The sequence below is a fragment of the Scomber japonicus genome, chromosome 4, assembly GCF_027409825.1.
Source record: "Scomber japonicus isolate fScoJap1 chromosome 4, fScoJap1.pri, whole genome shotgun sequence".
NCBI classification, from domain to species: Eukaryota; Metazoa; Chordata; class Actinopteri; order Scombriformes; family Scombridae; genus Scomber; species Scomber japonicus.
The window spans coordinates 36,131,589-36,144,088 of record NC_070581.1 but is presented as its reverse complement, the minus strand read 5'-3'; positions in this window follow the sequence as shown (position 1 = coordinate 36,144,088).

Sequence of the window (12,500 nt, the reverse complement as noted above, 5' to 3'; positions counted from 1 at the left end):
GCAGGTTCCTTACAGTGCTGCTGCAGGCAGAGTAATAGCAGGTTCCTTACAGTGCTGCTGCTGGCAGAGTGATAGCAGGTTCCTTACAGTGCTGCAGGCAGAGTAATAGTAGGTTCCTTACAGTGCTGCAGGCAGAGTGATAGCAGGTTCCTTACAGTGCTGCAGGCAGAGTAATAGCAGGTTCCTTACAGTGCTGCTGCAGGCAGAGTAACAGGTCCCTTACAGTGCTGCTGCAGGCAGAGTAACAGGTTCCTTACAGTGCTGCTGCAGGCAGAGTAATAGCAGGTTCCTTACAGTGCTGCAGGCAGAGTAATAGCAGGTTCCTTACAGTGCTGCAGGCAGAGTGATAGCAGGTTCCTTACAGTGCTGCTGCAGGCAGAGTAATAGTAGGTTCCTTACAGTGCTGCAGGCAGAGTAATAGCAGGTTCCTTACAGTGCTGCAGGCAGAGTGATAGCAGGTTCCTTACAGTGCTGCAGGCAGAGTGATAGCAGGTTCCTTACAGTGCTGCTGCAGGCAGAGTGATAGCAGGTTCCTTACAGTGCTGCAGGCAGAGTAATAGCAGGTTCCTTACAGTGCTGCAGGCAGAGTAATAGCAGGTTCCTTACAGTGCTGCAGGCAGAGTGATAGCAGGTTCCTTACAGTGCTGCTGCAGGCAGAGTAATAGTAGGTTCCTTACAGTGCTGCAGGCAGAGTAATAGCAGGTTCCTTACAGTGCTGCAGGCAGAGTGATAGCAGGTTCCTTACAGTGCTGCAGGCAGAGTGATAGCAGGTTCCTTACAGTGCTGCTGCAGGCAGAGTGATAGCAGGTTCCTTACAGTGCTGCAGGCAGAGTAATAGCAGGTTCCTTACAGTGCTGCAGGCAGAGTAATAGCAGGTTCCTTACAGTGCTGCTGCAGGCAGAGTAATAGCAGGTTCCTTACAGTGCTGCTGCTGGCAGAGTGATAGCAGGTTCCTTACAGTGCTGCAGGCAGAGTAATAGTAGGTTCCTTACAGTGCTGCAGGCAGAGTGATAGCAGGTTCCTTACAGTGCTGCAGGCAGAGTAATAGCAGGTTCCTTACAGTGCTGCTGCAGGCAGAGTAACAGGTCCCTTACAGTGCTGCTGCAGGCAGAGTAACAGGTTCCTTACAGTGCTGCTGCAGGCAGAGTAATAGCAGGTTCCTTACAGTGCTGCAGGCAGAGTAATAGCAGGTTCCTTACAGTGCTGCAGGCAGAGTGATAGCAGGTTCCTTACAGTGCTGCTGCAGGCAGAGTAATAGTAGGTTCCTTACAGTGCTGCAGGCAGAGTAATAGCAGGTTCCTTACAGTGCTGCAGGCAGAGTGATAGCAGGTTCCTTACAGTGCTGCAGGCAGAGTGATAGCAGGTTCCTTACAGTGCTGCTGCAGGCAGAGTGACAGCAGGTTCCTTACAGTGCTGCAGGCAGAGTAATAGCAGGTTCCTTACAGTGCTGCAGGCAGAGTAATAGCAGGTTCCTTACAGTGCTGCTGCAGGCAGAGTAATAGCAGGTTCCTTACAGTGCTGCAGGCAGAGTAATAGCAGGTTCCTTACAGTGCTGCTGCAGGCAGAGTAATAGCAGGTTCCTTACAGTGCTGCTGCTGGCAGAGTGATAGCAGGTTCCTTACAGTGCTGCAGGCAGAGTAATAGTAGGTTCCTTACAGTGCTGCAGGCAGAGTGATAGCAGGTTCCTTACAGTGCTGCAGGCAGAGTAATAGCAGGTTCCTTACAGTGCTGCTGCAGGCAGAGTAACAGGTCCCTTACAGTGCTGCTGCAGGCAGAGTAATAGCAGGTTCCTTACAGTGCTGCTGCAGGCAGAGTAATAGCAGGTTCCTTACAGTGCTGCTGCAGGCAGAGTAACAGGTTCCTTACAGTGCTGCTGCAGGCAGAGTGATAGTAGGTTCCTTACAGTGCTGCTGCAGGCAGAGTAATAGTAGGTTCCTTACAGTGCTGCAGGCAGAGTAATAGCAGGTTCCTTACAGTGCTGCAGGCAGAGTAATAGCAGGTTCCTTACAGTGCTGCTGCAGGCAGAGTAATAGCAGGTTCCTTACAGTGCTGCTGCTGGCAGAGTAATAGCAGGTTCCTTACAGTGCTGCAGGCAGAGTAATAGTAGGTTCCTTACAGTGCTGCAGGCAGAGTGATAGCAGGTTCCTTACAGTGCTGCAGGCAGAGTAATAGCAGGTTCCTTACAGTGCTGCTGCAGGCAGAGTAACAGGTTCCTTACAGTGCTGCTGCAGGCAGAGTAATAGCAGGTTCCTTACAGTGCTGCAGGCAGAGTAATAGCAGGTTCCTTACAGTGCTGCAGGCAGAGTGATAGCAGGTTCCTTACAGTGCTGCTGCAGGCAGAGTAATAGTAGGTTCCTTACAGTGCTGCAGGCAGAGTAATAGCAGGTTCCTTACAGTGCTGCAGGCAGAGTGATAGCAGGTTCCTTACAGTGCTGCAGGCAGAGTAATAGCAGGTTCCTTACAGTGCTGCTGCAGGCAGAGTAACAGGTCCCTTACAGTGCTGCTGCAGGCAGAGTAACAGGTTCCTTACAGTGCTGCTGCAGGCAGAGTAATAGCAGGTTCCTTACAGTGCTGCAGGCAGAGTAATAGCAGGTTCCTTACAGTGCTGCAGGCAGAGTGATAGCAGGTTCCTTACAGTGCTGCTGCAGGCAGAGTAATAGTAGGTTCCTTACAGTGCTGCAGGCAGAGTAATAGCAGGTTCCTTACAGTGCTGCAGGCAGAGTGATAGCAGGTTCCTTACAGTGCTGCAGGCAGAGTGATAGCAGGTTCCTTACAGTGCTGCTGCAGGCAGAGTGATAGCAGGTTCCTTACAGTGCTGCAGGCAGAGTAATAGCAGGTTCCTTACAGTGCTGCAGGCAGAGTAATAGCAGGTTCCTTACAGTGCTGCAGGCAGAGTGATAGCAGGTTCCTTACAGTGCTGCTGCAGGCAGAGTAATAGTAGGTTCCTTACAGTGCTGCAGGCAGAGTAATAGCAGGTTCCTTACAGTGCTGCAGGCAGAGTGATAGCAGGTTCCTTACAGTGCTGCAGGCAGAGTGATAGCAGGTTCCTTACAGTGCTGCTGCAGGCAGAGTGATAGCAGGTTCCTTACAGTGCTGCAGGCAGAGTAATAGCAGGTTCCTTACAGTGCTGCAGGCAGAGTAATAGCAGGTTCCTTACAGTGCTGCTGCAGGCAGAGTAATAGCAGGTTCCTTACAGTGCTGCAGGCAGAGTAATAGCAGGTTCCTTACAGTGCTGCTGCAGGCAGAGTAATAGCAGGTTCCTTACAGTGCTGCTGCTGGCAGAGTGATAGCAGGTTCCTTACAGTGCTGCAGGCAGAGTAATAGTAGGTTCCTTACAGTGCTGCAGGCAGAGTGATAGCAGGTTCCTTACAGTGCTGCAGGCAGAGTAATAGCAGGTTCCTTACAGTGCTGCTGCAGGCAGAGTAACAGGTCCCTTACAGTGCTGCTGCAGGCAGAGTAACAGGTTCCTTACAGTGCTGCTGCAGGCAGAGTAATAGCAGGTTCCTTACAGTGCTGCAGGCAGAGTAATAGCAGGTTCCTTACAGTGCTGCAGGCAGAGTAATAGCAGGTTCCTTACAGTGCTGCTGCAGGCAGAGTAACAGGTCCCTTACAGTGCTGCTGCAGGCAGAGTAACAGGTTCCTTACAGTGCTGCTGCAGGCAGAGTAATAGCAGGTTCCTTACAGTGCTGCAGGCAGAGTAATAGTAGGTTCCTTACAGTGCTGCTGCAGGCAGAGTAATAGCAGGTTCCTTACAGTGCTGCAGGCAGAGTGATAGCAGGTTCCTTACAGTGCTGCTGCAGGCAGAGTAATAGTAGGTTCCTTACAGTGCTGCAGGCAGAGTAATAGCAGGTTCCTTACAGTGCTGCAGGCAGAGTGATAGCAGGTTCCTTACAGTGCTGCAGGCAGAGTGATAGCAGGTTCCTTACAGTGCTGCTGCAGGCAGAGTGACAGCAGGTTCCTTACAGTGCTGCAGGCAGAGTAATAGCAGGTTCCTTACAGTGCTGCAGGCAGAGTAATAGCAGGTTCCTTACAGTGCTGCTGCAGGCAGAGTAATAGCAGGTTCCTTACAGTGCTGCAGGCAGAGTAATAGCAGGTTCCTTACAGTGCTGCTGCAGGCAGAGTAATAGCAGGTTCCTTACAGTGCTGCTGCTGGCAGAGTGATAGCAGGTTCCTTACAGTGCTGCAGGCAGAGTAATAGTAGGTTCCTTACAGTGCTGCAGGCAGAGTGATAGCAGGTTCCTTACAGTGCTGCAGGCAGAGTAATAGCAGGTTCCTTACAGTGCTGCTGCAGGCAGAGTAACAGGTCCCTTACAGTGCTGCTGCAGGCAGAGTAATAGCAGGTTCCTTACAGTGCTGCTGCAGGCAGAGTAATAGCAGGTTCCTTACAGTGCTGCTGCAGGCAGAGTAACAGGTTCCTTACAGTGCTGCTGCAGGCAGAGTGATAGTAGGTTCCTTACAGTGCTGCTGCAGGCAGAGTAATAGTAGGTTCCTTACAGTGCTGCAGGCAGAGTAATAGCAGGTTCCTTACAGTGCTGCAGGCAGAGTAATAGCAGGTTCCTTACAGTGCTGCTGCAGGCAGAGTAATAGCAGGTTCCTTACAGTGCTGCTGCTGGCAGAGTAATAGCAGGTTCCTTACAGTGCTGCAGGCAGAGTAATAGTAGGTTCCTTACAGTGCTGCAGGCAGAGTGATAGCAGGTTCCTTACAGTGCTGCAGGCAGAGTAATAGCAGGTTCCTTACAGTGCTGCTGCAGGCAGAGTAACAGGTTCCTTACAGTGCTGCTGCAGGCAGAGTAATAGCAGGTTCCTTACAGTGCTGCTGCAGGCAGAGTAATAGCAGGTTCCTTACAGTGCTGCAGGCAGAGTAATAGCAGGTTCCTTACAGTGCTGCAGGCAGAGTGATAGCAGGTTCCTTACAGTGCTGCTGCAGGCAGAGTGATAGCAGGTTCCTTACAGTGCTGCAGGCAGAGTAATAGCAGGTTCCTTACAGTGCTGCTGCAGGCAGAGTAATAGCAGGTTCCTTACAGTGCTGCAGGCAGAGTAATAGCAGGTTCCTTACAGTGCTGCAGGCAGAGTGATAGCAGGTTCCTTACAGTGCTGCAGGCAGAGTAATGCTACAGTAGTTCTATCATTAGATTATAAATAATGTTTCTAAGCACAATAACTTCTATTTGTTCTCAGTCCTTCAGACATACTGAGTTTAATACGTCTGAGTTACTGATCGATAGAACTGAGAATCATCTGCATAACTATACGACCTGAAGGAAACATATATAATATAATAAAGGAAACATGTATAATATAATAAAGGAAACATATATCAGGTCTAAGGCAGAGAGCACCAACCAGCCCATTTACGGGCTAACCCTCCACCTCCCTTTCATCGAGCTTTCCATAGAGCTCCTCCACCACCTCCACCACCTCCACCACCTCCACGCTGCCCCGGATGGTGGAGGTGACCGCTTCATCAGTTGTCTCTGCTTGTTGGAAAATGTCACAATCACCTCTTTAGTCTTGGTCCTCTAACTCTGGTCCTTATAGTGTAACTCTGGTCCTGATAGTGTAACCCTGGTCCTTATAGTGTAACTCTGGTCCTTATAGTGTAACCCTGGTCCTTATAGTCTAACTCTGGTCCTTATAGTGTAACCCTGGTCCTTATAGTGTAACCCTGGTCCTTATAATCTAACTCTGGTCCTTATAGTGTAACCCTGGTCCTTATAGTGTAACTCTGGTCCTTATAGTGTAACCCTGGTCCTTATAGTCTAACTCTGGTCCTTATAGTGTAACCCTGGTCCTTATAGTGTAACTCTGGTCCTTATAGTGTAACTCTGGTCCTTATAGTCTCTAACTCTGGTCCTTATAGTGTAACTCTGGTCCTTATAGTGTAACTCTGGTCCTTATAGTCTCTAACTCTGGTCCTTATAGTGTAACTCTGGTCCTTATAGTGTAACTCTGGTCCTTATAGTCTCTAACTCTGGTCCTTATAGTGTAACCCTGGTCCTTATAGTCTAACTCTGGTCCTTATAGTGTAACCCTGGTCCTTATAGTGTAACTCTGGTCCTTATAGTGTAACTCTGGTCCTTATAGTGTAACTCTGGTCCTTATAGTCTCTAACTCTGGTCCTTATAGTGTAACTCTGGTCCTTATAGTGTAACTCTGGTCCTTATAGTCTCTAACTCTGGTCCTTATAGTGTAACTCTGGTCCTTATAGTGTAACTCTGGTCCTTATAGTCTCTAACTCTGGTCCTTATAGTGTAACCCTGGTCCTTATAGTGTAACTCTGGTCCTTATAGTGTAACTCTGGTCCTTATAGTCTAACTCTGGTCCTTATAGTGTAACTCTGGTCCTTATAGTGTAACTCTGGTCCTTATAGTGTAACCCTGGTCCTTATAGTGTAACTCTGGTCCTTATAGTCTAACTCTGGTCCTTATAGTGTAACTCTGGTCCTTATAGTCTAACTCTGGTCCTTATAGTGTAACTCTGGTCCTTATAGTCTAACTCTGGTCCTTATAGTCTCTAACTCTGGTCCTTATAGTGTAACCCTGGTCCTTATAGTGTAACTCTGGTCCTCGTAGTGTAACCTGGCCCTTAGTGTAACCCTGGTCCTTATAGTGTAACCCTGGTCCTTATAGTCTCTAACCCTGGTCCTTATAGTGTAACCCTGGTCCTTATAGTGTAACTCTGGTCCTTATAGTGTAACCCTGGTCCTTATAGTGTAACTCTGGTCCTTATAGTCTAACTCTGGTCCTTATAGTGTAACTCTGGTCCTTATAGTCTCTAACTCTGGTCCTTATAGTGTAACTCTGGTCCTTATAGTCTAACTCTGGTCCTTATAGTGTAACTCTGGTCCTTATAGTCTCTAACTCTGGTCCTTATAGTCTAACTCTGGTCCTTATAGTCTCTAACTCTGGTCCTTATAGTGTAACTCTGGTCCTTATAGTGTAACTCTGGTCCTTATAGTCTCTAACTCTGGTCCTTATAGTCTAACTCTGGTCCTTATAGTCTAACTCTGGTCCTTATAGTGTAACTCTGGTCCTTATAGTGTAACTCTGGTCCTTATAGTCTCTAACTCTGGTCCTTATAGTCTAACTCTGGTCCTTATAGTGTAACTCTGGTCCTTATAGTGTAACCCTGGTCCTTTTAGTGTAACGCTGGTCCTTATAGTGTAACTCTGGTCCTTATAGTGTAACTCTGTGAGAGGGGGAGTGGCCAGCGGCTAGAACACCAACAGCAAATGTCTGCTTCCTGATATATTTATCTATATATTTTACATTTGTTATCCGCTGCACGTCCTCGGGTCCGTAGCCAGACACCCGTCAGGTTTGAAATCAGTCGGATCGATGGTTCGAGAGATTTGAGAACAGACGGACAGATGTTTCATTTATAGACAAAAATCTGCTCATCATAAAGATCAGCTCTGATTAGACTCTGAGTTTCACATAGCTGATCTACATCACTCCTAATACTGCAGTACTTTACTGTAATACACTGTGAGTACTGTCTGGGGGGTAAACAGTGAAAATGTAAAACTGCCCCAAAACATGACGTCACTGCCCCCTACTGACGTCACAGTTCCTTCAGCTTTACAGACTGAACTAAGGTCTAGTGCCCCTTTAATTTTTGTGACATTTTCCCATCTGTGGGTGCATCTCTCCTCAAGGACACACACGCGGGTGCACGTACACGCACGCACTGCAGAGTGAGCGCGCAGCATCGGTGCTCCTGCAGGAAACAGTCCGGAGAGGCGCGGCGGATGATGGGAACAATCATCTGCAGAGACACGAGGACAGCGAACACGTTGCTTACGAGGCCCGGAGAGGAGAGCTCTTCCCCCGGGGAGGCAGCCTGAGGAGCCCCGCTGCGGAGCCCCGCTGCTCCGGGAACCCACCGACCATCACACCGCTCTCTGCACGGAAACACGGAGAGACTACACTGTGCGTGCTGAATGCACACACGCACGCACGCACACGTACGCACACCCACGCTCATACTCTGCCAGGAATAGATTTGGAGAATGAACGGAGCGGCGGTTACGCAAGACGCAGCCGAGCCACCGGGGGGCGGGGGGAGGACGCTCCGGTTCCAACGTCCTCATGGTGAGTACACACACACACACACACACACACACACACACACACACACACATACAGACACACACACACTCACTCACACAGAGACACACGCACGCACACACACACACACACACACACACACACACACACACACACACACACACACACACACACACATACAGACACACACACACACACACACACACACACACACACATACATACATACATACAAACACACACACACACACTCTCACACACACACACACACACACACATACATACACACACACACACACACACACACACACACACACACACAGACACACTCTCACACACACACACACACACACACACATACATACACACACACTCACTCACACACACTCACACACACACACTCTCTCTCACACACACACACACACACACAGCGCCAAATAACAGGAAGAACCCTCAGAACTAGACTTACAGTGCCTGGACCGGTTGGGGAACGTTTGAAGCCTCTTAAACGTAGAGAGGGTTCTGCCCCCCGGAACCAATCTGGGAGATGGTTCCACAGGAGAGGAACCTGAGAACTGAAGGCTCTGCCTCCTGTTCTACTTTTAGAGATACTAGGAACCACAAGTAGGCCTGCATGCTGGGAGCACAGTGTTCTAGTAGGTTCATAAGGTTCTATGAGCTGGGAGCGCAGTGTTCTAGTAGGTTCATAAGGTTCTATGAGCTGGGAGCGCAGTGTTCTAGTAGGTTCATAAGGTTCTATGAGCTGGGAGCGCAGTGTTCTAGTAGGTTGATAAGGTTCTATGAGCTGGGAGCGCAGTGTTCTAGTAGGTTCATAAGGTTCTATGAGCTGGGAGCGCAGTGTTCTAGTAGGTTCATAAGGTTCTATGAGCTGGGAGCGCAGTGTTCTAGTAGGTTCATAAGGTTCTATGAGCTGGGAGGGTAGTGTTCTAGTAGGTTCATAAGGTTCTATGAGCTGGGAGCGCAGTGTTCTAGTAGGTTCATAAGGTTCTACGTGACCCTTGGAGCACCTTGTGGGAGGTGTTGTGGGAGTTTGGGTACCAGGGTCTCTGCTGTGAGCCATTGGGTCCCTATACAACCACTGTGAGAGATGTGTTCACATTCTCTGCAGTAAGTCAGACCTGGTCTCAGTGGGTGTTGGGCTCCATCAGGGCTGTCCCTGGTCTCTGATCCTGTTTGTGATCTCCATGGACAGAGTCTCAAGGTGCAGCCGGGGGGAAGAGAGTTCAGTTTGGGGACCTCAGAATCACCTCTCTGCTGTTTACGGTTGATGTTGTTCTGTTGGACTCTACAGGTGAAGTCCTCCAACAGGCTCTGGGACGGTTTGCAGCTGAATGTGATGCGGTCGGGAGAGTCAGCACCTCCACATCTGAGCCCGAGTACTTACAGTAGTATTGCAGTACTTACAGTAGTATTGCAGTATTTACATTAGTATTGCAGTAGTATTTGCAGTACTAACAGTAGTATTTGCAGTACTTACAGTAGTATTTGCAGTACTTACAGTAGTATTGCAGTAGTATTTGCAGTACTTACAGTAGTATTTGCAGTACTTACAGTAGTATTGCAGTAGTATTTGAAAGACGAAAATTTGAAGCCTACTCTTAAACATAGAGAGTCTGCTACCCCTTCTAATAGGTTCATAAGGTTCTATGAGCTGGGAGCGCAGTGTTCTAGTAGGTTCATAAGGTTCTATGAGCTGGGAGGGTAGTGTTCTAGTAGGTTCATAAGGTTCTATGAGCTGGGCGCGCAGTGTTCTAGTAGGTTCATAAGGTTCTATGAGCTGGGAGCACAGTGTTCTAGTAGGTTCATAAGGTTCTATGAGCTGGGAGGGTAGTGTTCTAGTAGGTTCATAAGGTTCTATGAGCTGGGAGGGTAGTGTTCTAGTAGGTTCATAAGGTTCTACGTGACCCTTGGAGCACCTTGTGGGAGGTATTGTGGGAGTTTGGGGTACCAGGGTCTCTGTTGCGAGTCACTGGGTCCCTATACAACCACTGTGAGAGCTGTGTTCACATTCTCTGCAGTAAGTCAGACCTGGTCTCAGTGGGTGTTGGGCTCCATCAGGGCTGTCCCTGGTCTCTGATCCTGTTTGTGATCTTCATGGACAGAGTCTCAAGGTGCAGCCGGGGGGAGGAGAGTTCAGTTTGGGGACCTCAGAATCACCTCTCTGCTGTTTACGGTTGATGTTGTTCTGTTGGACTCTACAGGTGAAGTCCTCCAACAGGCTCTGGGACGGTTTGCAGCTGAATGTGAAGCGGTCGGGATGAGAGTCAGCACCTCCAAATCTGAGCCCGAGTACTTACAGTAGTATTGCAGTATTTACAGTAGTATTGCAGTAGTATTTGCAGTACTTACAGTAGTATTGCAGTAGTATTTGCAGTACTTACAGTAGTATTTGCAGTTCTTACAGTAGTATTGCAGTAGTATTTGAAAGACGAAAACTTGAAGCCTACTCTTAAACATAGAGAGTCTGCTACCCCTTCTAATAGGTTCATAAGGTTCTATGAGCTGGGAGCGCAGTGTTCTAGTAGGTTCATAAGGTTCTATGAGCTGGGAGCGCAGTGTTCTAGTAGGTTCATAAGGTTCTATGAGCTGGGAGGGTAGTGTTCTAGTAGGTTCATAAGGTTCTACGTGACCCTTGGAGCACCTTGTGGGAGGTATTGTGGGAGTTTGGGGTACCAGGGTCTCTGCTGCGAGTCACTGGGTCCCTATACAACCACTGTGAGATCTGTGTTCACATTCTCTGCAGTAAGTCAGACCTGGTCTCAGTGGGTGTTGGGCTCCATCAGGGCTGTCCCTGGTCTCTGATCCTGTTTGTGATCTTCATGGACAGAGTCTCAAGGTGCAGCCGGGGGGAGGAGAGTTCAGTTTGGGGACCTCAGAATCACCTCTCTGCTGTTTACGGTTGATGTTGTTCTGTTGGACTCTACAGGTGAAGTCCTCCAACAGGCTCTGGGACGGTTTGCAGCTGAATGTGAAGCGGTCGGGATAAGAGTCAGCACCTCCAAATCTGAGCCCGAGTACTTACAGTAGTATTGCAGTACTTACAGTAGTATTGCAGTAGTATTTGCAGTACTTACAGTAGTATTGCAGTAGTATTTGAAAGACGAAAATTTGAAGCCTACTCTTAAACATAGAGAGTCTGCTACCCCTTCTAATAGGTTCATAAGGTTCTATGAGCTGGGAGCGCAGTGTTCTAGTAGGTTCATAAGGTTCTATGAGCTGGGAGCGCAGTGTTCTAGTAGGTTCATAAGGTTCTATGAGCTGGGAGCGCAGTTTTCTAGTAGGTTCATAAGGTTCTATGAGCTGGGAGGGTAGTGTTCTAGTAGGTTCATAAGGTTCTATGAGCTGGGAGGGTAGTGTTCTAGTAGGTTCATAAGGTTCTACGTGACCCTTGGAGCACCTTGTGGGAGGTATTGTGGGAGTTTGGGGTACCAGGGTCTCTGTTGCGAGTCACTGGGTCCCTATACAACCACTGTGAGAGCTGTGTTCACATTCTCTGCAGTAAGTCAGACCTGGTCTCAGTGGGTGTTGGGCTCCATCAGGGCTGTCCCTGGTCTCTGATCCTGTTTGTGATCTTCATGGACAGAGTCTCAAGGTGCAGCCGGGGGGAGGAGAGTTCAGTTTGGGGACCTCAGAATCACCTCTCTGCTGTTTACGGTTGATGTTGTTCTGTTGGACTCTACAGGTGAAGTCCTCCAACAGGCTCTGGGACGGTTTGCAGCTGAATGTGAAGCGGTCGGGTTGAGAGTCAGCACCTCCAAATCTGAACCCGAGTACTTACAGTAGTATTGCAGTATTTACAGTAGTATTTGCAGTACTTACAGTAGTATTGCAGTACTTACAGTAGTATTGCAGTAGTATTTGAAAGACGAAAATTTGAAGCCTACTCTTAAACATAGAGAGTCTGCTACCCCTTCTAGTAGGTTCATAAGGTTCTATGAGCTGGGAGCGCAGTGTTCTAGTAGGTTCATAAGGTTCTATGAGCTGGGAGCGCAGTGTTCTAGTAGGTTCATAAGGTTCTATGAGCTGGGAGCGCAGTGTTCTAGTAGGTTCATAAGGTTCTATGAGCTGGGAGCGCAGTGTTCTAGTAGGTTCATATGGTTCTATGAGCTGGGAGCACAGTGTTCTAGTAGGTTCATAAGGTTCTATGAGCTGGAAGCACAGTGTTCTAGTAGGTTCATAAGGTTCTATGAGCTGGGAGCGCAGTGTTCTAGTAGGTTCATAAGGTTCTATGAGCTGGGAGCGCAGTGTTCTAGTAGGTTCATAAGGTTCTATGAGCTGGGAGCGCAGTGTTCTAGTAGGTTCATAAGGTTCTATGAGCTGGGAGCGCAGTGTTCTAGTAGGTTCATAAGGTTCTATGAGCTGGGAGCGCAGTGTTCTAGTAGGTTCATAAGGTTCTATGAGCTGGGAGCGC